This window comes from Mytilus galloprovincialis, chromosome 3 (assembly GCF_965363235.1).
Source record: "Mytilus galloprovincialis chromosome 3, xbMytGall1.hap1.1, whole genome shotgun sequence".
In the NCBI taxonomy this organism is placed as follows: Eukaryota; Metazoa; Mollusca; class Bivalvia; order Mytilida; family Mytilidae; genus Mytilus; species Mytilus galloprovincialis.
Window position 1 is genome coordinate 2,679,819 of NC_134840.1, and position 22,700 is coordinate 2,702,518.

At 34.1% G+C, this 22,700-nt stretch overlaps 1 long non-coding RNA gene across 1 annotated transcript; it reads left to right on the forward strand.

Moving 5' to 3' along the window:
• The first annotated feature begins 4,506 nt into the window (after positions 1-4,506).
• LOC143066944 (uncharacterized) lies at positions 4,507-12,659 on the forward strand. Its single transcript, XR_012975802.1, has 3 exons — positions 4,507-9,010; positions 9,568-9,654; positions 10,470-12,659. It is a non-coding gene; the product is annotated as an uncharacterized LOC143066944 (long non-coding RNA).
• The last annotated feature ends 10,041 nt before the right edge of the window (positions 12,660-22,700 follow it).

Sequence of the window (22,700 nt, forward strand, 5' to 3'; positions counted from 1 at the left end):
TAAGTTAAAAAAGGGTGAAATAGTTTTTCAAATTTTCAAATTTTAGATCAAATTGCCCTTAAAAATCAGACGTAGAACATATATGTATCAGCTATTCCAAAACCATTTTACAGTTTTTAAAGGAACTTTCAGAACAGCATTTAAGATACCAATTTCGTAATGCAAGGTTTATCAGTATAATTTTGGGAATTTCCCAAAGTAAAGGGTGTTAGTCGGAGAAAGATCTCCAACCCTTCCGGGATACATTATTCTGACTCAGAGTCAACTAGACTTTGCACTTTTAAATACTACTTGTTTAAGGGAGAAGCAGCAAATATCCCTTTTAAAGTCTTTAGTTTGTCCATACATGGGATAGAGCCCTTTACCTCCAACATATCAGGCAAGCATAGGACCATTGAGGAGGTTATAATTGGTAGTGAATAGTATTCTTTTTAAAATATTCATATTCATTTTATTTTTGTTTATTTGAAAATGAACTGTTACTCATTCTGTTGTTCAATTCCTAGTAGTAACAGAAAACGTAAATTTTTATATTTGGTTTAAAAATATTTTGGTTTGAAAAGTTAATCAAAATATTTAATCGAAAAGTATGTCTCCATGCAAAATTATCCATCCCTCTACAGGACTTGTATCTTAATATAAAAACATCTTATTCTTAAAGTATCAACACTAACCATTACAAACAATTGATACTTAATTAAATAGGTTTAAGGATGGAAGACAAGAGAGGGAGAGAAATGAGAGGGGAGGGGATAGGGGAGAGAGAATAGAGATTGATGGAGTGAGTTTTCAGATAAGGGTTTAAGGTACTAGTCTTGTAGAGGGATATGTCTTCTTGTAAAGTTAATGTATTCAGTCAAAAAAGAGAACTTCTTGTTAACAATATGAATATGAGAAGGAATACAAACCATTTTTTTTTTTGGTATGCAAATCCAGTCTGAAAGTCCTTGTTTTAAATAACGGGTCTATTACATTTCAAAATTATTTCCAAGTCTGTAAAATGTTTGTGACCCCAGTGGCCGATCCAGGGGTTTGGTTGGAACCCCCCCTTTTTTTTTTTTAATGATAATGCATTTGAATGGGGATATATATTTAAAACCCACACTTTCTCCTGGGTTTGATCCCCCTTTTTTTTTTAAAGATTGCTGGTTCTGCCTCTGAACCCTTTCTCGCTAATTTGGCATTAAAATTAGAACGATGATACCATAGGGAACATGTATACTAAGTTTCAAGTTGATTGGACTTCAACTTCATCAAAAACTACCTCAACCGAAAACTTTAACTTGAAGCGGGACGGACAAACTAACAAACGAACGCACAGACAAGAAAACATAATGCCCATAAATGAGGCATAATAAATGTTTGCCTTGGAAAACTCCCTTAACAATTTGTATAACAACAGCCAGTCTAGCCTGTCATAATTCAGTAACTTACAAGTTATTTATCTATTCTTGATAGATATGACTGTTTCAACGCCACTTGTAGTACTCCTAGCTATTACAAGGCTGCCAGTTTTTATTGGTGGCAGAAGCCATATAAATGGCACCTGAAAAACCACCGACCTTCAGTGTCTGTAAATGTTGTCCTAAGTTTCTGTTGAAATGTTTGTACTGGTTTGAGGTATTGCTGATTGAAAGTGTTGACGTCTGATTAAATAAAAAACATCCTTTACCAAATTGTCCAATTCAAGGGGAGATAAACATATTGAAATAAATCCTTTACAAGGGGAGATAAACATATTGAAATAAATCCTTTACAACAACTTTGGATCAATATCTTATAACGGGTACTCTGATAATATTTTTGGAAAGATTTTCAGAAAAGCAATTTAAAAATGTGTTAAAGGTATATTCTCTAAATTAATAAAATAATTGGTCCAGTGATCAATGAAGAATGAAAAGATGAGATGTGGTCAATATGCCAATGAGATGTGGTTTTGAATAAAGCTAATAATGTGCTAAGAATGCCAATGAGATGTGCTAAGAATGCAAATGAGATGTGGTAATAAAGCTAATGAGATGTGCTTAGAAAGCCAATGAGATGTGGTAATAAAGCTTATGGATGTGCCAATAAAGTTAATGAGATACACTAAGAATGCAAATGAGATGTTCTAAAAATGCCAATGAGATGTGTTAATACAACTAATGAGATGCACTAAGAATGCAAATAAGATGTGGTATAAAGCTAATGAGATGTGCTTAGAAAGCCAATGAGATGTGGTAATAAAGCTTATGGATGTGCCAATAAAGTCAATGAGATACACTAAGAATGCAAGTGAGTTGTGGTAAAAAAGCTAATGAGATGCGCTGAGAATGCAAATGAGATGTGGTAATAAAGCTAATGAGATGTGCTTAGAAAGCCAATGAGATGTGGTAATAAAGCTTATGGATGTGCCAATAAAGTCAATGAGATACACTAAGAATGCAAGTGAGTTGTGGTAAAAAAGCTAATGAGATGCGCTGAGAATGCACATGAGATGTGGTAGTAAAGCTAGTTAGATGCACTAAGAATGCAAATGAGATGTGGTAATAAAGCTAATGAGTTGCATTAAGAATGCACATGATATGTGGTAATAAAGCTAATGAGACGTGCTAAGAATGCCAATGAGATGTGCTAAGAATGCCAATGAGATGTGCTAAAAATGCCAATGAGATGTGTTAATACAACTAATGAGATGCACTAAGAATGCAAATAAGATGTGGTATAAAGCTAATGAGATGTGCTTAGAAAGCCAATGAGATGTGGTAATACAGCTTATGGATGTGCAAATAAAGTTAATGAGATACACGAAGAATGCAAATGAGTTGTGGTAGTAAAGCTAATGAGATGCACTAAGAATGCAAATGAGATGTGGTAATAAAGCTAATGAGATGTGCTTAGAAAGCCAATGAGATGTGGTAATAAAGCTTATGGATGTGCCAATAAAGTTAATGAGATATACTAAGAATGCAAATGAGATGTGCTAAAAATGCCAATGAGATGTGTTAATACAACTAATGAGATGCACTAAGAATGCAAATAAGATGTGGTATAAAGCTAATGAGATGTGCTTAGAAAGCCAATGAGATATGGTAATAAAGCTTATGGATGTGCCAATAAAGTTAATGAGATACAGTAAGAATGCAAATAAGTTGTGGTAAAAAAGCTAATGAGATGCGCTGAGAATGCACATGAGATGTGGTAGTAAAGCTAGTTAGATGCACTAAGAATGCAAATGAGATGTGGTAATAAAGCTTATGAGTTGCTTTAAGAATGCACATGAGATGTGGTAATAAAGCTAATGAGACGTGCTAAGAATGCACATGAGATGTGGTAATAAAGCAAAGGAGATGTGGTAATAGTGCTAATGTGATGCACTCAGAATGTAAATGAGTTGTGGTATTTATGCCAATACAATTTGGTAAGAATGCCAATGAGATGTAGTAAGGACGCCAATGAGATGTGGTAAGAATGCCAATGAGATGTGGTTAAAATGCCAATGAGATGTGGTTAAAATGCCAATGAGATGTGGTTAGAATGCCAATGAGATTTGGTAAGATTGCCATTGAGAACTATTAACCAGAGATTGAACCACAAGGCTGCAAGAGTTATCTTTCTTTCATGTAGATTTTATGTATACTTTATAGATGTAGGAAGATGTGGTGTGAGTACCAATGAGACAACTCTCCATTCAAATAACAATTTATGTATACTTTGTAAGCTCCCCTTCAGCTGATAGTTAACATTTTCAGCAATTTATGATTAAAGTTGCCCTTTCTTTTAATAAAATTATTTTATAAATAAACTTTTATAATTTAGCAAGTAGAAAAAGCTTTCTATAAATCTCAAATTCTAAATTTTCTGAAAACCCCCCAGTAAGTAACCACTTTTGATTTTTTTTGCCAAATTAAAAAAAAAATATACCAGTAAAGGCACTAGCATAGAAGATGTGTGGAATCAAATAGGTAACAACTATAGTGATAATGAAATATTCTAATAATAACCAGTTTTAAATGTATTGACTTAATGGACTTATTGTATGATGTTATATGTGACCAGTCAGAATAGTGGACAATGAAATATTCAAATGATGGAACTGACTGACTTTTAGTGAATAGACTAAATTCAGGATCGAACAGCTTTGGAATTCAAACGACAAGTAAATATTGACACCAGCCTTGGAACCAGCAAGTGAATTATTGACATTTATATTGATGTGACCAGTATTCATGTAGATGGAGCAGTGCTAGTGGACTATAAACTGATAAATCTCACAGAAAGGCACATCACAACTGGGTCTGAAGCTGTTACATACAAAAGATGAGGTAATTATACTCAAAATACGTAACATTACACTGAATGTGATTACAAAGTAAAGGGTGTTAGTCGGAGAAAGATCTCCAACCCTTCCGGGATACATTATTCTGACTCAGAGTCAACTAGACTTTGCACTTTTAAATACTACTTGTTTAAGGGAGAAGCAGCAAATATCCCTTTTAAAGTCTTTAAAGTCTTTAGTTTGTCCATACATGGGATAGAGCCCTTTACCTCCAACATATCAGGCAAGCATAGGACCATTGAGGAGGTTATAATTGGTAGTGAATAGTATTCTTTTTAAAATATTCATATTCATTTTATTTTTGTTTATTTGAAAATGAACTGTTACTCATTCTGTTGTTCAATTCCTAGTAGTAACAGAAAACGTAAATTTTTATATTTGGTTTAAAAATATTTTGGTTTGAAAAGTTAATCAAAATATTTAATCGAAAAGTATGTCTCCATGCAAAATTATCCATCCCTCTACAGGACTTGTATCTTAATATAAAAACATCTTATTCTTAAAGTATCAACACTAACCATTACAAACAATTGATACTTAATTAAATAGGTTTAAGGATGGAAGACAAGAGAGGGAGAGAAATGAGAGGGGAGGGGATAGGGGAGAGAGAATAGAGATTGATGGAGTGAGTTTTCAGATAAGGGTTTAAGGTACTAGTCTTGTAGAGGGATATGTCTTCTTGTAAAGTTAATGTATTCAGTCAAAAAAGAGAACTTCTTGTTAACAATATGAATATGAGAAGGAATACAAACCATTTTTTTTTTTGGTATGCAAATCCAGTCTGAAAGTCCTTGTTTTAAATAACGGGTCTATTACATTTCAAAATTATTTCCAAGTCTGTAAAATGTTTGTGACCCCAGTGGCCGATCCAGGGGTTTGGTTGGAACCCCCCCTTTTTTTTTTTAATGATAATGCATTTGAATGGGGATATATATTTAAAACCCACACTTTCTCCTGGGTTTGATCCCCCTTTTTTTTTTAAAGATTGCTGGTTCTGCCTCTGAACCCTTTCTCGCTAATTTGGCATTAAAATTAGAACGATGATACCATAGGGAACATGTATACTAAGTTTCAAGTTGATTGGACTTCAACTTCATCAAAAACTACCTCAACCGAAAACTTTAACTTGAAGCGGGACGGACAAACTAACAAACGAACGCACAGACAAGAAAACATAATGCCCATAAATGAGGCATAATAAATGTTTGCCTTGGAAAACTCCCTTAACAATTTGTATAACAACAGCCAGTCTAGCCTGTCATAATTCAGTAACTTACAAGTTATTTATCTATTCTTGATAGATATGACTGTTTCAACGCCACTTGTAGTACTCCTAGCTATTACAAGGCTGCCAGTTTTTATTGGTGGCAGAAGCCATATAAATGGCACCTGAAAAACCACCGACCTTCAGTGTCTGTAAATGTTGTCCTAAGTTTCTGTTGAAATGTTTGTACTGGTTTGAGGTATTGCTGATTGAAAGTGTTGACGTCTGATTAAATAAAAAACATCCTTTACCAAATTGTCCAATTCAAGGGGAGATAAACATATTGAAATAAATCCTTTACAAGGGGAGATAAACATATTGAAATAAATCCTTTACAACAACTTTGGATCAATATCTTATAACGGGTACTCTGATAATATTTTTGGAAAGATTTTCAGAAAAGCAATTTAAAAATGTGTTAAAGGTATATTCTCTAAATTAATAAAATAATTGGTCCAGTGATCAATGAAGAATGAAAAGATGAGATGTGGTCAATATGCCAATGAGATGTGGTTTTGAATAAAGCTAATAATGAGCTAAGAATGCCAATGAGATGTGCTAAGAATGCCAATGAGATGTGCTAAAAATGCCAATGAGATGTGTTAATACAACTAATGAGATGCACTAAGAATGCAAATAAGATGTGGTATAAAGCTAATGAGATGTGCATAGAAAGCCAATGAGATGTGGTAATAAAGCTTATGGATGTGCCAATAAAGTTAATGAGATACACTAAGAATGCACATGAGATGTGATAGTAAAGCTAATGAGATGCACTAAGAATGCAAATGAGATGTGGTAATAAAGCTAATGAGATGTGCTTAGAAAGCCAATGAGATGTGGTAATAAAGCTTATGGATGTGCCAATAAAGTTAATGAGATACACTAAGAATGCAAATGAGATGTTCTAAAAATGCCAATGAGATGTGTTAATACAACTAATGAGATGCACTAAGAATGCAAATAAGATGTGGTATAAAGCTAATGAGATGTGCTTAGAAAGCCAATGAGATGTGGTAATAAAGCTTATGGATGTGCCAATAAAGTTAATGAGATACACTAAGAATGCACATGAGATGTGATAGTAAAGCTAATGAGATGCACTAAGAATGCAAATGAGATGTCGTAATAAAGCTAATGAGATGTGCTTAGAAAGCCAATGAGATGTGGTAATAAAGCTTATGGATGTGCCAATAAAGTTAATGAGATACACTAAGAATGCAAATGAGATGTTCTAAAAATGCCAATGAGATGTGTTAATACAACTAATGAGATGCACTAAGAATGCAAATAAGATGTGGTATAAAGCTAATGAGATGTGCTTAGAAAGCCAATGAGATGTGGTAATAAAGCTTATGGATGTGCCAATAAAGTCAATGAGATACACTAAGAATGCAAGTGAGTTGTGGTAAAAAAGCTAATGAGATGCGCTGAGAATGCAAATGAGATGTGGTAATAAAGCTAATGAGATGTGCTTAGAAAGCCAATGAGATGTGGTAATAAAGCTTATGGATGTGCCAATAAAGTCAATGAGATACACTAAGAATGCAAGTGAGTTGTGGTAAAAAAGCTAATGAGATGCGCTGAGAATGCACATGAGATGTGGTAGTAAAGCTAGTTAGATGCACTAAGAATGCAAATGAGATGTGGTAATAAAGCTAATGAGTTGCATTAAGAATGCACATGATATGTGGTAATAAAGCTAATGAGACGTGCTAAGAATGCCAATGAGATGTGCTAAGAATGCCAATGAGATGTGCTAAAAATGCCAATGAGATGTGTTAATACAACTAATGAGATGCACTAAGAATGCAAATAAGATGTGGTATAAAGCTAATGAGATGTGCTTAGAAAGCCAATGAGATGTGGTAATACAGCTTATGGATGTGCCAATAAAGTTAATGAGATACACGAAGAATGCAAATGAGTTGTGGTAGTAAAGCTAATGAGATGCACTAAGAATGCAAATGAGATGTGGTAATAAAGCTAATGAGATGTGCTTAGAAAGCCAATGAGATGTGGTAATAAAGCTTATGGATGTGCCAATAAAGTTAATGAGATATACTAAGAATGCAAATGAGATGTGCTAAAAATGCCAATGAGATGTGTTAATACAACTAATGAGATGCACTAAGAATGCAAATAAGATGTGGTATAAAGCTAATGAGATGTGCTTAGAAAGCCAATGAGATATGGTAATAAAGCTTATGGATGTGCCAATAAAGTTAATGAGATACAGTAAGAATGCAAATAAGTTGTGGTAAAAAAGCTAATGAGATGCGCTGAGAATGCACATGAGATGTGGTAGTAAAGCTAGTTAGATGCACTGAGAATGCAAATGAGATGTGGTAATAAAGCTTATGAGTTGCTTTAAGAATGCACATGAGATGTGGTAATAAAGCTAATGAGACGTGCTAAGAATGCACATGAGATGTGGTAATAAAGCTAAGGAGATGTGGTAATAGTGCTAATGTGATGCACTCAGAATGTAAATGAGTTGTGGTATTTATGCCAATACAATTTGGTAAGAATGCCAATGAGATGTAGTAAGGACGCCAATGAGATGTGGTAAGAATGCCAATGAGATGTGGTTAAAATGCCAATGAGATGTGGTTAAAATGCCAATGAGATGTGGTTAGAATGCCAATGAGATTTGGTAAGATTGCCATTGAGAACTATTAACCAGAGATTGAACCACAAGGCTGCAAGAGTTATCTTTCTTTCATGTAGATTTTATGTATACTTTATAGATGTAGGAAGATGTGGTGTGAGTACCAATGAGACAACTCTCCATTCAAATAACAATTTATGTATACTTTGTAAGCTCCCCTTCAGCTGATAGTTAACATTTTCAGCAATTTATGATTAAAGTTGCCCTTTCTTTTAATAAAATTATTTTATAAATAAACTTTTATAATTTAGCAAGTAGAAAAAGCTTTCTATAAATCTCAAATTCTAAATTTTCTGAAAACCCCCCAGTAAGTAACCACTTTTGATTTTTTTTGCCAAATTAAAAAAAAAATATACCAGTAAAGGCACTAGCATAGAAGATGTGTGGAATCAAATAGGTAACAACTATAGTGATAATGAAATATTCTAATAATAACCAGTTTTAAATGTATTGACTTAATGGACTTATTGTATGATGTTATATGTGACCAGTCAGAATAGTGGACAATGAAATATTCAAATGATGGAACTGACTGACTTTTAGTGAATAGACTAAATTCAGGATCGAACAGCTTTGGAATTCAAACGACAAGTAAATATTGACACCAGCCTTGGAACCAGCAAGTGAATTATTGACATTTATATTGATGTGACCAGTATTCATGTAGATGGAGCAGTGCTAGTGGACTATAAACTGATAAATCTCACAGAAAGGCACATCACAACTGGGTCTGAAGCTGTTACATACAAAAGATGAGGTAATTATACTCAAAATACGTAACATTACACTGAATGTGATTACATGTAGATGTAAAAAAGATGTGGTATGATTGCCAATGAGACAACTCTCAACAGGAGACCAAATTATCAAAAAATTAACAATTATAGGTCACTGTGCGGCCTTCAACAATGAGCAAAGCCCATACCACATAGTCTGCTATAAAAGGCCCAGAAATGAAAATGTAAAACAATTCAAACGAGAAAATATAAACGGCCTTGCTAACTTGTGTACCAAAAATTAACGAAAAAATAAATATGTAAAACTAAAACAAACAACAACCACTGATGTTTATTAACCTTTATAAGCATTTAGGTTATTTTGAGTATTTTGAAAAAGATATAATAAATGTGTAATAGAGCCAAAGGTCTTCATTACAAAAAAATCAGCCTGGTAAATTTAAAAACAACATGTATGTACCTGATTGGATGTTTTATTATACTTGGGTGAAAAATTGTCCTACTTTTAATTATAATTAAAATTCCATATAGGCATTTTTAAGAATGTGGCTGTTCAACATAATTTTTTCTTCTTCAGATATCCAGGAAATAAGAATTGTATGTGATATCTATTACAAGATCTGAGGAGAGTAGGACCTGGAAGAACTATATTACCAGCTTCAAGGTGAGTTTACAGTAAAACAAAATGGTAATAAACACATGTTAAATCGCTAAAATACTGAACTCCGAGGAAAATTCAAAACAGAAAGTCCCTAATCAAATGGCAAATCAAAAGAATTGACTACAAATATCATATTAAATTAATTGGTACAAAAATGTACAGACATTTTCTTCTGTAGAAAATGGTGGATTGAACCTGGTTTTATAGCACTAAACATCTCACTTGTATGAAAATCCCAACAAATTCCATTATATTGACAACAATGCGTGAATAAAACATGATAGGTAAAAATGTCAAAATAGGGGTTCAGCAGTCAACACAGTGTCGCAATCTTAATCGCAACAGAAACAAACAAATATTTAATAAAGAAGCACTAAAAAGGCATATATGGATCACATTTAACAACCTCGTTCATTATGCTTGCTTATTTTCGTATTTTATTTATTTATGCCAAATAATAAATTGCTCCTGCAATTATACAATGGAAACTTGTTTATCATCATACCTTTGTTCATCATACTGTTAAAGTCTTGGCCAAATTTATTTCAATGTTTGAATTTTGAAAAGAAACATTGATGCTACTTAGCAAGATTTAGTACTCTCATTTCTGAGTTATAGGTTATGTTTAATGCAAAAATTAAAATGTCATGGTAAATATGCATGAAATATTTGCCACTGGACATTAAGCATACAACAATCAATCAATCTTATATGTATATATGGTATGAATAATTTCTGACATATCAATAAGAATTAAATCTGTTATTTTGTGAATTTAATTTCCATGTTTTAATTGACATTTTGTTGTTTCTCTGTAGATTAACTGCTTGGGAATTTACAAATCAACTGATATAGAAGAATTTTGCCATTTAGATGAACTTGGAAACATTATTGACAAACAATATAGTGTATTAATATTCTTGTTAAAATCAACAGAAAGAGAGAGAGAGAGAGGAAGGATAGGAGAGAGTCAATTGTAAAGATTTATGTCTTTTTAACCAAACATGTCGATTACATTAAAATTTCAGAGACCTACAGTTCTCCCTAATTAAATGGTCATGAAGCAGTTTAATGTTAAGACTTTGATGTGACCAGCATGCAAGAACAATCAGGCAGCTGCCATTGGTTTAAATCTCTTTTTTCGAAGATGTTTGGTTTCATTAGAATAAATCTGTGTGGATTGTCAAAAAAAAGTAAAAAAATAATAATTTGTGGTATTTTGTAGTTTCATTATGCAATCTTGAATACATTTATGATTACTATTTAGAAAGACATATAACATTAGAATGGAAATTGTATAAACATTTATTTGAGACAGAGTTTCACATTATTTCATTAAAATAATTAAATCCTTTTTCTGTGAATGAAGGACAAACGGGGAAAACAGACAAAGCTGCTATTCGATGAATTTCAAATTGTATTTATTCACATTTGATTGATAAGAGTTAAAGATTAACTACAACTATTCAGCATAGTACAAAATTAAGCTTGCACTGCAAGTGTATATGACCTTTATAGTTATCATCACACTATGTCCAATCTAGATGTAAAACACTCTTTTTTTATAGTGTTCTGTAAATTATCAGGAACACCAGTTGTGATGAATGGGAAGACTGGCAGGCTGAGAAATGGGTATAAGGGGAGGGAATACCCCTGCTTATCTTTTCATACTGGTTAGTTCCTTTGGTCAAGGTTTTGTACAAATGTTGTTCATATCAGATGTATTTGTTATTTGGAGCTCTGTAAAAAAAAAAAAAAAAAAAAAAAAATGTATAAAAAAAGAAAGAAAATAAAAAAAAAAAAATATTGTAAACAGAGTTCTAGATAATAACTGGGTGGTATGAAATGTGGGTTAAATATTTTCGGTATATTTTAAATGATTTTTTTTTTATGCATCTGATATTTTTTGTGTATAAAATGTTGTTATTTTTTTATAGAATTGCTTTAGTTGCCTTCTTGACTAACATTTATTGGTGAATGGAGAGACTAGCAGGCTGAGATTGAGGCATAAGGGGAGGGATTACCCCTGCTTTTCTCTTCATACTTGTAAATTCTGTCACTGCACGGGAGGTCAACAATTAAGAATATATAAGTTTTTTTATGTATCAATGTAAGTTAGATAAGTTATATCAGATGTATATAAAGTAAGATGAAAGTATTCTTTAGAGCTTTGTAAAAAAAAAACGCTTGTAAACAGAGGTCTAGATAATGCATTAAGGGGTTTGGTTTGACATGGGGATTTCAAATTATATTTACAAGTCATCATCTACAAAAATGCATCTGATATTATTTGCCCCCAGCCCAGTTTCATGTCCCAGATATAATGACTGCAGAATAAGGGCAATAGCTTAGTCAACAGCCTTATTTAAAGTTTCTGATTCACTTCCATTCCCAACCCCACCCCCACCCCACCCTTTTAATAAGTAGTTCTAGATTAAGGTTTCTTATTGGGAGTAATGATTGATTGATTTTAATTAAGTGTCACAGAATTATTAAGATATTAATTTCTGTGTAACAAGATTAATCTCCAATATTTAAAGGTGCTTTTGCTTAAGATTTATTAAACTAAAAAAATTGTGTTTCTTCCGCTCTGTCTTATACATACTAAATGGAAATTTACCTCTATATATATATATATATATCTTCATTTTATATGCTACAAAATTGTGCCTGTTTTACAAAGGTTTATCTAACAAAATGAAAAACCCTGTCCATGAAATTGATTAAATTGAACTTTCCCACTGTAAAAGAAAAGAAATGTTAAATGCTGAAATTGTTTAAATTGTACATGTTATAATCACAATATGATATACAGTATTATTAATCAAGTAAAATACTGCAAGTAATAACCCTGTTTGTTCATGACAATTGAACATGTGAAATATCTGTTACAATAACACACCCATGCTTTTTCCCTATTGGGTTTTTTAATGCAGGGTGCATGTTTTTCTATGATTTGTCATATTTTTGTCTTCTCTTTTAATAAAGACCATGGAATTACATAGAAATTTTTCTGTTTTGTTGAAAAATTGAAAGGTCCTTATTTAGTTCCTCTTCAAAGGTACAAGTTTGTTACAAATATCTTGACCCTAGTATAATTCATCAGTTTGGATGATTGACTATGTCCTTGAGGCAAGGTCAGACAGAAAACTGGTATTTGCAGCTTCAATGCCAAGGACACATCATTTAGGAGAAGTACTCGTCTGTCATATTTGTTTTTCATGAACTATTTCTGTTAATAGCTTTTTTGGTTTGAATTATCTCCCCTTATTTTGTCCTGGGCATTATATAGTCAACTTCCTGATATACAATATGGATTTTGCTCATTGTTGAAGGTTGTATAGCAACGTATACGGCTGCTAATAAACAGCCTTATTTGAACTTTGGAGCATCGATAGACTAGTTGTCTCATAGGCAATCATACCACATCTTATTTTATAGACTGGTTGGCTGGAATCAGAATATTGATTAAGGATATGTTAATCTAGTTGATTTTGAGGTTAAAATGTTGAAGCCACAGACCAAAAATGGAAGTGAAAGGTTTTTGTCGAGCCTTCGACTTTAGTCGAAAAGTGAGACTAAGCAATCCTACATTCCGTTGGCGGCGTCCACAAATATTCACTCCATCAGGTTAAAGTTTTTGAAATTTTAATAACTTTCTTAAACTATACTTGATTTCTACCAAACTTAGACAGATGATTGTTTATTGTCAAAAGCTAGTATCCAGAGGTAAATTTTGTAAAAATAAAATTCCATTTTATCTGTATTTTACTTATAAATGGACTTAGTTTTTCTGCTGGGAAACATTACATTCACTCTGTGGTTAAACTATCCTGGGTTTATACCAAACATGGACAGAAGCTTGTTTATGATCATAAGATAGTTAATCCAGAAGCAATTTTTGTAAAAAAAAATAATCCAGAAGCAATTTTTGTAAAAAAAAATCCATTTTTTCAGTATTTAACTTTTAAATGTACTAAATGTACTGTTATACCACTGTCCCAGGTTAGGGGGAGGGTTAAGATCCCGCTTACATGTTAAACCCTGCCACATTATTTATGTATGTGCCTGTCCCAAGTCTGGAGCCTGTAATTCAGTGGTTGTCGTTTGTTTATGTGTTACATATTTGTTTTCTCGTTTGAAATGTTTTACATTGTCTTATCAGGGCCTTTTATAGCTGACTATGCGGTATGGGCTTTGCTCATTGCTGAAGGCTGTACGGTGACCTATAGTTGTTAATGTCTGTCATTTTGGTCTCTTGTGGACAGTTGTCTCATTGGCAATCATACCACATCTTCTTTTTTATATTAGATTTTCTGCTAGGAAACAACACTTTCACTCTGTGGTTCAAGTTTTAAAATTTTTAATAACTTTCTTGTACTATTTTGGATTTGTACCAAACTTGGACAGAATCTTGTTTATGATCATAAGATAGTTTCCAGAAGTAAATTTTGAAAAAAAAAATCCATTTTTTCAGTATTTTACTTTAAATGGACTTAGATTTTCTGCCAGGAAACAACGCTTTCACTATGTGGTTAAAGTTTTTAAAATTTTAATAACTTTCTTATACTATTTTTGATTTGTACCAAACTTCGAGAGAAGCTTGTTTATGATCATAAGATAGTATCCAGAGGAATATTTTTATTCATTTTATTACTCATTTTTGTTGAGCCTGTGATTAACAGCAAAAGTAGGTGAGACACTGGGTTCCGTGGAACCCTCACAAATTTTTTGGTAAACTTCAAGGAATTTTGCTGCAATTTAATCTTTATTTGGATTAATTGGCTAGTGGTAGTGCATTAGAGAACCACAACCTTCGACAGGAAAACTGACAATTATAGTAAATTAAGATAAGTTGAGTGCACTTGCCACATGCAGGGTTAGAACTTACAACCTCAGCGTTGACAGGCTAGTGATTTTAGTAGTTGAACTACTATCACTACACCACCAAGACCTCACCTAAATTTGGATATATGTTATTTAATGAGAAAGATCCTATCAAATATGATGTCTTTAAGTTTAATGTCACATATACCAAAACAAACTAAAAGCAGTGCAGAAGCAGTATTGTCGCACACAGAACCTTGCTAGGAACTAAACTTGGATATGGTAAATCAATACATGGAAACCCCCAAATAATTTGTTAGTCCACATATAAAGGGTCCTAGTAATTCATTTCTGGACTGTATCTTTGGAACATTTCACAACAATTGTGTCTATTTTTGTGGTATGATTTCAGCAATAGTTAATGTATAAGTATAAAGTGCTATTCCAAATTATTCCATATGTTTTGTTTCCCAATTATTGGAGAGCCAACACATGAAACATCTCTGCTTAGATTACATGTAAAAGTTTGCTAATAAGTCAATTCAAGGAGAACCACAATTGGTAGGTCAGTGGTATTTGATATGCAGTTGTATTAGGGAGCTACCATTTGATTTTTATGGGGGAGGGGGGAGGGGGGGGGGGGGTGGGCTAGGATGAAAAATTTTGTCCCTCATTTTTTTAGTTGTAATCTCTGTCCTGCCTTTTTATTTTTCACTCTATACGGTCCTGCCTTTTTTTTTTAGTTTATCCTGACTTTTTTTTACCTAAATTGTCATCCTGACTTTTTTTTTTGCAAGTGTCTCATCCTGCCTTTTTTTTTTACTCAAAACTCCTGTCCTGCCTATTTTTTTCAAATTTCATCCTAGCCCCCCCCCCCCCCCCCCCCATAAAAATCAAATGGTAGCTCCCTTAGCATTGGCACATCTCAAGTTTATGGAGATTATTAGGCCCTGCCCCTTCAGTTATGGTCTATTGACTTTGAAACTTGAGCTGAATTTACATGTTTAGTGATTGTCAGTAAAGTGTCGCATCTCATTTCCATTGCATTTTATTGGCCCAGCCCCCTCAGTCCTTTAAATTGCATAGTTTACATTTTGAAGTCGTGATTAGATCAGTTTATGATAACATTAAATTCAGAAATTATTGCGTGCATTTATTATTGCAATTTTTTCAGTTTAGACTTTAATGCGATTTTGAGAAAAAACCTGTCTAATTCATATAAAATATTTCAAAATGCAAGTTTAAATTATTTGATTTTACAACTCTGTCCCATTTTTGCAATAATAAAAACCTCGCAATAATTTCTGAATTTACAGTAACCAATAATGCTAAGTCAATGATATTTAGTATGCAATTGTAATAGCATTCCCTATTATATGACCCTGCCACCCATAGTTTATTGACTTTTGCATTGTTTAGATGGTAAAGTTTGTGTTTGTCAGTTTAAAGGGAACTTACATATGAGAAGTCAATGGTATTAACTATGCAGTTGTATTGGCATTTGCAATTTTCAAAGAGGTTATTTGGCCCTGCACCTTCAGTCATGTAAAAAAATGAAGATGGGGTATGATTGCCAATGAGACAACTCTCCAGTCCACAAGAGACCAAATGACACAGAAAATAACAGCTATAGGTCGCTTTATGACCTTCAACAATGAGCAAAACTCATACCACATAGTGGTTGTCGTTTGTTGATGTGTTACATATTTGTCTTCCCTTCATTTTTAACCGGATTTTTGTGACAAAAATGTCGGTTATTGATTTGGGGATGTACGGCGGGCGGGCGGTCGGGCGGGCGGCAATCAAATGTCCGTGCATTAACTCATGAACCGTTCAACCAAAGCTTTTAAAATTTTAATATGTTGTTACTGACAACTAAATGAAGGTCAAGTTCAATAATGGCGATTTTGACTTTTACGTTCTTGAAAGATTGAAAAATGGAGTTTCCAGTCGTGTCCGTGCATTTACGCATGAACTGTTCTACCTAAGCTTCCCAAATTTTAATATGTTGTTACTGATGACAAAATGGAGGTCAAGTTCAATAATGACGATTTTGACTTTAACCGTTCAGGAGTTATGGTTCTTGAAAGATTGAAAAATGGAGTTTCCAGTCGTGTCCGTGCATTTACGCATGAACTGTTCTACCTAAGCTTCCCAAATTTTAATATGTTGTTACTGATGACAAAATGGAGGTCAAGTTCAATAATGGCGATTTTGACTTTTACCGTTCAGGAGTTATGGTTCTTGAAAGATTGAAAAATGGAGTTTCCAGTCGTGTCCGTGCATTTACGCATGAACTGTTCTACCTAAGCTTCCCAAATTTTAATATGTTGTTACTGATGACAAAATGGAGGTTAAGTTCAATAATGACGATTTTGACTTTAACCGTTCAGGAGTTATGGTTCTTGAAAGATTGAAAAATGGTGTTTCCAGTCGTGTCCATGCATTTACGCATGAACTGTTTTACCAAAGCTTCCCAAATTTTAATATGTTGTTACTGATGACAAAATAGAAGTCAAGTTCAATAATGACGATTTTGACTTTTACCGTTCAGGAGTTATGGTTCTTGAAAGATTGAAAAATGGTGTTTCCAGTCGTGTCCGTGCATTTTCTCATGAACCATTCAACCAAAGCTTTTGAAATTTTTATACGTTGTTACTGATGGCAAATTAGAGGTCAACTTCAATAATGATGATTTTGACTTTTACCGTTCAGGAGTTGTGGTTCATGAAAGATTGTGAAATGGCGTTTCCATTCACGTTGTTGCATTTACTCATGAACCATTCAATCTAAGCTTTTCAAATTTTAAGATGTTGATACTGATGACAAAATGGAGGTCAAATTTGATATTGACGATTTTCACTTTCACCATTCATCAGTAATGGTTCTTGTGATATTGCCAGGACACAAATAAATATTAATAAATCCGGTTTGCTGTCGTTGTGACAGCCTCTTGTTGTACATAAATTAGGCCATTAGTTTTCTTGTTATTGTTTTACATTTGTCATTTTCAGGGCCTTTTATAGCCGACTATGTGGTATGAGTTTTGCTCATTGGGGACTTTGCCATATTCTGTATGTTTGCACGTCCCAAGTCAGGAGCCTGTAACTCAGTGGTTGTCGTTTGTTGATGTGTTACATATTTGTCTTCCCTTCATTTTTGTACATAAATTAGGCCATTAGTTTTCTTGTTATTGTTTTACATTTGTCATTTTCAGGGCCTTTTATAGCCGACTGAGTTACAGGCTCCTGACTTGGGACGTGCAAACATACAGAATATGGCAAAGTCAGACATGCTTGCACTCCTCTTAATCTGGGCTAGTGATGTATCCGTACAACATGAACAGGATCGCAACCCTCCTCATAAACTGGGCCAGTGGTGTATCCGTACAACATATGAACAGGATCACAACCCTCCTCCTAAACTGGGCTAGTGATGTATCCGTACAACATATGAACAGGATCGCAACCCTCCTCATAAACTGGGCTAGTGATGTATCCGTACAACATATGAACAGGATCACAACCCTCCTCCTTAACTGGGCTAGTGATGTATCAGTACAACATATGAACAGGATCACAACCCTCCTCCTAAACTGGGCTAGTGATGTACCCGTATAACATATAAACAGGATCGCAACCCTCCTCCTAAACTGGGCTAGTGATGTATCCGTACAGCATATGAACAGGATCGCAACCCTCCTCATAAACTGGGCTAATGGTGTATCCGTACAACATATGAACAGGATCGCAACCCTTCTCATAAACTGGGCTAGTGGTGTATCCGTACAACATATGAACAGGATCACAACCCTCCTCATAAACTGGGCTAGTGATGTATCCGTACAACATATGAACAGGATCACAACCCTCCTCCTAAACTGGGACAGTGGTGTATCCGTACAACATATGAACAGGATCACACACCCACCCCCCTTAAACTGGTCTAGTGGTGTATCCGTACAACATATGAACAAGATCACAACCCTCCTTCTAAACTGGGCTAGTGATGTATCCGTACAACATATGAACAGGATCGCAACCCTCCTCCTAAACTGGGCTAGTGATGTATCCGTACAACATATGAACAGGATCGCAACCCTCCTCATAAACTGGGCTAGTGATGTATCCGTACAACATATGAACAGGATCGCAACCCTCCTCCTAAACTGGGCTAGTGGTGTATCCATGCAACATATGAACAGGATCACAACCCTCCTCCTAAACTGGGCTAGTGATGTATCCGTACAACATATGAACAGGATCACAACCCTCCACATAAACTGGGCTAGTTGTGTATCCGTACCAGACTTGGGGTCAATTACATTGGAATGTAATTAATTAAATTACACATTACATTGCAAAAATGGTCAATTACACTAATTACACATTACACAGTTTTTGAAATGTAATTAATTAAATTACAATTACTTTACTAAAGTAATTAATTAAATTACACATTACATTTCATCATGATATTTTTTAACGATATTATACATGTATATAAAATGCATGTGTAAAATATTCATGTAAGCATAGTTTAAGCGTTGCAATTGATAATCATTAGTTATTTTAATGTTTTGTCATTTAGTCTGAATCTCTCTGGTCTGAACACTTTGACATCAATTCTAAACAGTCTTTCGACAGGAGCTAATGTCAGATATTGCTTGATCAGAACATGGAAGTTCCATGATCAGAAGATCATCATATTGATAGGAGAGGGAATTTGTTCCTATTAACTTGCCAATACATTAAGGGGTATTTTGACATCTCAGAAAAATTAATCATAATTAAATAAATAAATTACAAATATTTTTTTTTTTTTTACTTTAAAAATATTAAAAAGTGTGCTTGTCACAATATTGAAAATAATTTTTAGTACAAACAATATATATAATGTCTACATATTAGCAATATTTTGCTAATTAGATAAAGTACACGTAAAGCAGCATTGTCCCTGGACATTTTAATCTGATTACTTGCTGTTTGTTTTTACAGCTGTTAATTTTTATTTCTATAATCCTTTTGTGTATACTAATTTAACAAAATGATTGTGTGCAGTGATTTTAAATTCTAAATGAACTGTCTAAGAAAGATTTTTTACAGTGACACATTTTTTTTGTTTAACAAGGTGATTAATTACTTATCAATCTATTACGTTAAAAGTTTTTTCTTATAAAACTGAACAACCTTAATGTATGATCCTCACATTTTTTTTAAAATTATAAGACTATTAAAAAAAAAAAATCTGTAGGTCAAATAAATAATTTAATCAAAGCACTGTAAGCGCTGTAGGCAGTTAACCAAAAACCAAGGCAACCGAAATTATGAAAACTTTGGCAATGTTGCCTCAACATTAAACATTCATACATAGTACATTCATGTTTATCTAATGATTTATCTATTTAGGCAAATAATTTATATGTTATCAAGGTTTCAAAAGCAATGCATATACATGTATCAATGTATATTTTTTATGGTGAGTCTGCAGTGGTACAAGTTCCCAATGATTGCAGTTGTTCTACTTGGTAGTTAACCTTGGTTTTAATTGACCGCTAGAAATTCAAGTTCACTTAGTATGAACATGTAATAGTATGAATGGACTGGTTTCCCTGGAAGGAAAACTGTGTTTGTGTTCTATAGTACAAAAGTTATGAGACATGAATCAGACAAATGTTCACTACAACAGGGATCAAAGGTGAGGTCTGACTGACCTGCCCATAGTAAATGTAAACGATTTGTTATTTTGTCCCATACATATGAATATATATAATTTAGGGGTGGGGATCTCAACGGTTTTCAAGTTATCAAACAGGTAGGGATAGTCAGAGGATTTAGGGGGGCAGGGGCCCGGCCCCCCTTTTTGGGAAAAAAATTGGTTGCTTATATATTGGGAATCACTGAACCGTGACTGGAGCGGGCCCCCTCTTAGGTCAGTCAGCGGGCCCCCACTTATGAAAATTTCTGGATCTGCCACTAGGGGTAGGGTGAACCTAGGGACTTCCCCTACATTTCATTTTATTTGTTATATTGTCCCATACTATTAGTTACATAGTGTGCTAGTGACCTAATACGGTATATATGGGGTCAGTAAATTCCATATGGGGTGAGAGTGAAGCTCGAATCCCCATATGGAATTTACTGACCCCATATATACCGTATTAGGTCACTAGTACACTATGTAACCAATTTATCTTACCGAATATCTTAACGTGTGAAATTAAGATTAGTGATTCTCAAAATGAGCAAGTCTTCAATACTGTTAGCACTAAGACAATACTTCCATTGATCCTACAAAAACAGATGCCAAAATAACGACTTGTAAGGTTTAAATGTGTTTTATGAATTTGTTTCAATCTTAATCATCAATTTCTTCGTCTGTTGGAACTTTTAAGATTTTTTCTCAGCACCGTTTTGTTTTTGTTTTTTTAAAAGGACATAACACCATTACTAACCGTGTATGAAATAAGCCCCGCCCCCTTCTTACCCAATAAGGAATATAAAGGGCAGTAACTCCACTACTAACCGTGTATGAGATAAGCCCCGCCTCCCTACTAACCTAATATCAAATATACACGGTTTGCACGCGGACGCTTTTAACCAATCATATTCCTGGAAATGTATAGGAGGTAAGATAAATGAATATACATGTATATGGTTTAGGGGTGGGGATCTCATTGGTTTCCAAGTTCTCAAACAGGAGGGGTAGGGTGACCCCAGGGACTCCACCTATATTTCATTTAATTAGTTATATTGGCACATACATGAATATATATTGTTTTGGTGTGGGGATCTCAACCGTTTCCAAGTTCTCAAACAGGAGGGTTGGGGTGACCACAGGGACTTCCCCAATATTTTATTTGATTTGTTATATTGTCCCATACACGAGTATATATGGTTTAGGGGTAAGGATCTTGACCATTTCCAAGTTCTCAAACAGAAGGGTGTACAGTGACCTCAGGGACTCCCCCTATCTTTCATTTGAATTGTTATATTGTCCCATACATGAATATATGGTTAAGGGGTGGCGATCTCAACAGGTTTCAAATTCTCAAACAGGAGGGGGTGGGGTGACCCAAGGGACTCCCCCTATATTTCATCTGATTTGATATATTGTCCCATACATGAATATATATGGTTTAGGGGTGGGGATCTGGACCATTTTTAAATTCTAAGACAGGAAGGGTGGGGTGACCCCCAGCGACTCTTCCTATATTTTATTTCATTTTTCATATTGTCACAAACATGAATATATATGGTTAAGGGGTGTGGATCTCGACCGTTTCCAAGTTCTCAAACAGGAGGGGGTGGAGTAACTCCAGGGACTCCCCCTATATTTCATTTTATTTAATATATGCAGGGGCGGATTCAGGCAAAGGGGGGGGGGTTCAGGCTTGCACCCCCCTTAAATTTGCAAAGCATGGGTTGTTCTCAGCTTAGTAAAGAATATTTCGATAATTTTACCTCAAATTTTTTTTAGCCTCGCTCTGCTCAGCAAAAATTTAAGTTTGCGCCCCTCCTAACCTAAAATCCTGGATCTGCCCCTCATATGGTTTAGCGGTGGGGAGCTCGACCGTTTCCAAGTTATCAAACAGGAGGGGTAGAGTGGCCCAAAGAATGTCACCTATATATCATAGGATTTACTTACATTTAGGTATATATAATATAGTTGCATTATTTGTGAAAATAAAGAAAGAAACTTTCAGCTACTTTAATTGACCCTTCAAAACTGAGAAAAACAAATAACCCTTCGAAATTGCAGTAATATGTTTACACTTTAAAGCATCTCACATGCATTATCATCATTTATCACTGATAAAGAAAATTTAGACTATGACCATGAACATGTATATTGTTAGATATACTGTTCCCAGCTGTCACGTTGTATTGGATTTTTAAATTAAAATGTGTCAAAAAGTAATTTTGAGTTTCTGTATAAAATCTTTTTCTTCTTTTTCTTTCTTTTACATATATCTTTTGGTTTACAATTCTAGTGTTTATATTCATTTACCATGCATAGATTTATTTTTTCACCTGCTTTTATTTATTTTGTAATTGATCGCCAAACCCGGAATTATCCTTATCCGCTTCCGGAATCGGATCCGATATTGTAATATTTTGTCTTCACGGTAATGTGTTTACAATGTTGTTTTTGTCAATCAGATACGATTTTACTCGAATTTATACAATATGTGTCGGCGATTTTCTGTATAAAGCTAGCGG